Source organism: Neurospora tetraspora (assembly GCF_033439725.1).
Source record: "Neurospora tetraspora strain CBS 560.94 chromosome Unknown B0H65scaffold_5, whole genome shotgun sequence".
NCBI classification, from domain to species: domain Eukaryota; kingdom Fungi; phylum Ascomycota; class Sordariomycetes; order Sordariales; family Sordariaceae; genus Neurospora; species Neurospora tetraspora.
This window is the reverse complement of record NW_026944387.1, coordinates 3,159,194-3,165,465: the sequence shown is the minus strand read 5'-3', so window position 1 is coordinate 3,165,465 and position 6,272 is coordinate 3,159,194. Positions and strand designations below refer to the sequence as shown.

Below are 6,272 nucleotides of genomic sequence, written 5' to 3'. Positions count from 1 at the left end.
CCCAGCGATATAGTTTCACTAAATATATTAAATTTTATTAACGGCCGCCCGTACTTAAAATTTGCCTTCGATAGGAAGGATTATTTAAAATTATTCGAATTAAATTTAATATTACTTATTTCGCTTTATTAATTAATATAAAGTATTCGCTAATCTTCTACGTTTTTATAGTGTAGCTATGGTGTGGTAAAGGATTATTAGGATAGAGTACGTCGTTAGATATCCGGGTAAATAACGGTCGTATTATACTTAGTTGGGTATATAGGAATCGCGGATACCGTGCCAGTACCGTCCTAGTACGGTACGTATATACCGTACTCAACGAGTCTACCGTCGCTCTACGGTAAATAGATTTCTACGGTAAATTAGCACTACACCAGATTTCTTACGGTAAATTGGCACCCGGCTTAGAAAAATTGATCCCTATCCAGGCGTAGGTCTAGCCTGTAGGTCAGGACGCAGGACCTATAGGTATATATATGAAGATTATCATAAGGAAGTCGCGAAGGACGCTTGCATTATCTACCTACTGCTACAGTGCCCAGTGCCCAGTGCCCACGCGCCCCCGCCGCCTGCCGCCCACCCCGCTGCCGCCCACCCAGCGTACGGTCCACTACGCCCAGCGCCTGCTGCCCGGCCCAGCGCCTGCACCCGGCACTACACCACTCCCGGCGGCCGCCAGCGCTGCGCGCCGGATTGGGAATGCGATCGATGCAACGCAATTGAGCGATGCAATTGAGCAATACGCTCAACGCTTCAATTGGCGCGTAGTTCATCTAGATCAATCAATCAATTAATAAAGGTATATATATATAGCGAGGCATAAGAAAGCTATATTAGCAGCACAGACACGGACAGGAATTGTAATATAGTAATTAGATAGGGCTAAATAAGCCATAGAGGCAATATACATTACGGTCAGACTTCTAACTCTGCGACGGATAGCACACAAAATAAAACGAGAAATAAAAAAAACAAGAAAAACCAACCTTAATATACTAAATTATAATATATATTAATTAGAATATATTCAATACTACGTACACGTTAGGTTATTAGTAGCTTGCATAGTAGTAAAGAATAAAACGATTTGGTATAATTACGTACTATTAAGAAGAACCTCCAAACCTCCAAATTCACATCCAAATAGTATCTTAAGATACTAATATTAATACCGGCCGATAATCCCGCTTCTAACGCTCGTAAAGCTTCGAAACGTTTATAATATATACCCTCTCCATAAGAACAGTTAGTAAGCTAATAATTAGCGCTTCCTATACATAGACGCGGGGGAGCTCAAAATTAATATTAAAATCGGTATTTAATACCACTATTTTCGTAATCACCAGAAAGATATAGCGCTCGTTATATCGGCTTTATTCATGCGTAAAAATATAGTCAATACGGCCAAAGGTATTATTATTGCGGTATTTAATATATTTCCTATATGAAATATATATCTTCGGAAGGTCCTATATGGGCTTATTAATTATAATCCCGATTTGGGTACGATATATTCGGATATTATATATAGCACAATATAATATCGGTTATAATATACTATAATATATACTATTTGCAAAAGGACGTAATTAGTATATATTTAACGTATATTAATATTACGGTATATTGTTAATATAAATAATATACAAGGGGGTAGTAAGGCTGTGTATTTGCTAGAGTAATATATTGGGATGCTAGCTCGGAGAAGTAGGCTCGGGTTTCGGAATGTGCCTATGCCTAGCATCCAGGCACATAGGTACGGTAATGGATGCTAGTACCTGCTTTTCTATATAGCCAGCGTTCGTTCGATAATAAGGATATAGGATAATTTACGGATTTGTAAATAATATTCGATTCGAATATTGAATAGTACTTAAATTAAACGGTTTAATATCAATACTATAATGCAACTCGTATATTATAAACAAGGTTCGGCGGCAGGGATCCGATATTTAATAGGATAATAAAAGTAAGTGATTACTATCTTTAATAATGGGGTAATATACGTTACGTATTTCGGCTTTCTCGAATTTACTAATAATAGATGGTCGTAGATAGTTATTGTTTATATTAGGAATATCCAACTCCTCTTCTTCGACCGGCGTTTTAAGGGTATTCCCAAATTTGACTTTATTATTGTATTAGAGGAGGTCTTCGAATAATGTAGGCGCTTACTAGGCTAAAAGGTTGATTTAGTCCATTAAAGCGCGGTCGGTATCTACAAAAGAATTGAATAGCGCGAAACGAATAGTATAAATAATATGTTTCTATTCGAGAATCTATTTCTCAACGTCCCGGCTATTAATTATTTACGTTGTAGCTTTGAATCGTCTATATCGTCGTCGTTAATTTTAATCTTTAAACATCGTCTTTTTTATCGCGGGCCCGGATTTTATACTCCCAAACTCGCGGGTCGCAATTACGTAGGCGGACCGCAACGGTTTCTGTATAATATTAAAATTTCTTTTAGGTATATATAGTACCACTATTAGGATTCAAGGGTAATTGTTAATACAAACTACTTACGTATAATATTTCTCTTCCGCTAATATATTCAATAAATTAGGGGGTCCGTATTTATTATAAAGGCGATTATAATAAAGGCCTAAAAAAACGTTTAATTATAATACTTTTTTAATATATTCTCTTATACGTTTAAGAAGGTTGGTTACTTCTGTAATTGTATTTATAACCCCCTATTCTTCGTTTTCTTCGAATATTTCTATGTTGTTTAGCATTTTAATATCTTCTAGACCGCTACCGCTACGGCCGTTGGTACTACGGCTACCGGCATTTATTAGTCTGCTTCCTAATGACTTTCGAAATAATGTTTATAATGGGTAACGAATTTGACTATTGAATGTTTACTGGTAGGCTCTAGGGTTTTTGGCAACTACGTATGCCGCTGCCTAATATAATTTTTTATATTATAATAACAATAATCTTATTCACGCTTGACTGTCTAATTTTAACTAGTCGCCTATTTAGGCATGCGGTCCTTCGTCGTTCAAAGCCGGGCGGAAAAACCGTATATCCGTCACCACGAATACCGGATGAAAACCTCCCGCGTCTTTACATCTAATGTATCCTTCATTCAATCCAAGCCTTCCTTCGGTATCCTCCTAACCAGCCCCTCCACCCCCACCCTTTCTTTACCGCCCGGGACCGTCTGTTTCTTAGGGTAATATTTCAGGGGGAGGGAAAAGGGGTCTTACGGATTTCGATCGGCGTTCTTAAAATCTTCTTTTCGGCCCGAGGGCCCTAATTAGAGCTAGAGGCGAGGGCAAACATTACCCTACTTGCTGTTAGGGAATCGTACGCTAATTGGGCGGAAAAGCTGTCGTGCTATCGGACGGGGTAATTTCTTTTTTCGAGGAGTGGAGAATCGACTCAAATCTACTTTGGTGGGGTTCCCAAGGTTTTGGACTAGGGAGAGCCCTGCAAGTTTAACCACGTGCTTAGGGTAGGGGAAGAATTCCAAACCGAAAAGATCGGATGGAAGAGAGGGGAGCAGGATTCGAACCTACGACCTCACGGAAATAACCGCAAGGTAAACTAAGCCTAGATCTTCCCAATTGAGCTATCCGCCCTATATATATTAATATTTATATTCTTAATTCCCGGTTACAAATAACTATATTAATTAGATACTAATGGATATTAATAATAAATATATTAACTAATATATTAATTAATATTTAAATACTTATAATTATTCGGCTATAGCCAAATAATATTGAAATTTACCTACACCCACGTTAGGCTATAATTCCTCCTACACTCGTAAAACCTCGAAATATCGACGATATAAATCCTATTAAAAAGGACTACTAAAAGGCCGATGATTAATAATTCGCCGGTATTTTCGATATATATAAAGTCAAAGGTAATATACTTTATATAAAGTAAAAACTAAACTTTAATTAATATAAGGAAGATTTTACATTCGCCTATTAATTTTTATTTATAGACGAAGATATAATTAATACGTACAAAATTAGTATCAAAATTATTATCCTAGTTATTTTAATACCGAATATAATCGCCCACGTTAAATTTATAACGCCGAAGCGTCTTATAAAATTCAGGGGTTAATATTTAGACTTCGTATAATAATAAATAATATATAATATAACTATATAAGATACCGAAAAGTATAACGATAATAAAATATCATAACTATAAACTTCTACCGCCTAACTCAATAATTTAGAATTATTTTTATTAAATAGCGCCTACATATACAAATATACTTATTTTTATATTTAATATATTAGAAGGGGATATATTAATTATTATCGATTCACTATATAATATTATAGTTAAACAAAGATACATTTAAAAAAGTATAAAAATATCGAAAATTCTATCACCTAAAATTAAGGTTAGATTTTATCTAAATATACCTATAATTCTTTATACTTATATAAATCGACAGCGCGGCTATACGGCTTCGAAATAATTTGATAGTATTATCAATATATTATTAAGATATTTAGGGCGTAAATTGTACGATACTATATTAAAAACGTATAGAATTGTTAATACTATCGTTAGACTATTATAATCTAATTGTAATACCGTCAATACCGCTAAAACCAATCTTAAGGCCGCGCGTTTAGCATTACGACTGCCAAATCCGGTAATTACCATCATATTTGGCTACCTAAAATCCTTATAAATACCGTTTATTGACCCCCAGAGTCTCAAGGCCATATATCCATGTTTATATGCTTATATAATGGCTTAGGTAAGGGGGTAATATATATATAGAACGGAAAAGTGTAATCATATAAATAATATATGCGTATTTATAGTACTATTAATATCTGACGTATATCTAATGGCGTATTTAAATTTATATATAGAAGGAGCTTGCAATAATAATATATACGGGTATTACTATAATATATATCCCTAACAACTCGCACTCGTATACGTTTCGGTAGGCTCGGGATTTCGGGGTAGTAGATAAGGGGTAATTATAAGCAAAGGGGTAAAATAGTAAATAAGGGGAGAAAGTATTAAACTGTCCAATTATTTAACTTATTTGGAAATATCATATATTTGCTATATTGTATAATACCCTATTTAAATATCGCACCCGGCTTACTATCGTAATTATATTCGTAGGTTTTATAAAGTAAACGACGTATCATAGGGCTAGCCTGTGATGTGGTTGCATTGTACTGACTATATATGTGCTATGCCAGAGTTGGTACCATGGCCCAGAGCTATGTACTCACGCACTGGTCACATGTTCTAGTTACGTGTAATCTTACGTACGCGCGCACGGACTAGTCTACTAGGCTCTCGCCCATATAGCCAATCCTCTGCGAATACTTCCCTTTCTCTCCTTCGTACAATAATATATATTTTACCTTACCCCCAGTAGTACCCTCTCGCCCCGTAATGATTTATTATTGAAGCGCAGCTGTTATATGGTCTAGGGAAAGAAGTGTTTTAACACGAAGTGAGCGAGCATATGGCGGAGCTTCTTTCTAATGGGGGCAGACCCCTGTCAAACACCCCTGTAAGTTCTTCGTGCTGTGATTGGTCCGCTGCCTATTATTTTGTAGAGTGCGTTCTTGGATTGGTTGGATTTTGAATGAATCCGTACCTTGTATTGGTCAGAATTTTGCAGTCCGTGCACACCACGGGGGGTCCAGGGGGGTGTCCCCCTGGTCTTGGCACCGCAAGTTTGAGCGCCGCAGGCAAAAAAGGGGGGGGGGGGGTCCCGGGGGGCGCAGCCCCCTGGTAAGAAAGAAGAAAACGAAATAGAAACTTTGAAATGATAGGAAGCATTGGGAGGATTGGAAGCATTGGAAGCATTAGAAATATTGAAAGCATTGGAAGTATTGCAAAACTTTAAAGCTAGAGATTAGGATATAATTAACCGTTAAGAGTACGCCACCAAACTTTGGCGTTAATGATTGGGATATAACTAAGCGTTGATGATTGAGATATGATTAAACATTTAAAGTAGACCGCCAAATTTTGGCGTTGATGATTGGGATATAACTAAGCGTTGATGATTGGGATATAACTAAGCATTCAAAGTAGAACGCCAAATTTTGGCGTTAATGATTGAGATACTTACCTAGACTTGAATAACAGCTGCGCTTTAGTCAATTCTGCCGGCGCCCCGGAAGACGATGTTACTTTATTATTATACTACGCGCGCTTACTCAAGGGAAGAACGATTATAATTAATTAATTTCTAATTGTTGTAATGTCGTTGATTTAGTATTACCGATTCGAGATTAGAG

At 36.5% G+C, this 6,272-nt stretch overlaps 1 pseudogene across 1 annotated transcript; it reads right to left on the bottom strand.

Moving 5' to 3' along the window:
- Positions 1-3,505: 3,505 nt before the first annotated feature.
- On the bottom strand, positions 3,506-3,593 carry B0H65DRAFT_t298 (annotated as a pseudogene). Its single transcript has one exon. The product of its transcript is annotated as a tRNA-OTHER (tRNA).
- Between the last annotated feature and the right edge of the window lie 2,679 nt (positions 3,594-6,272).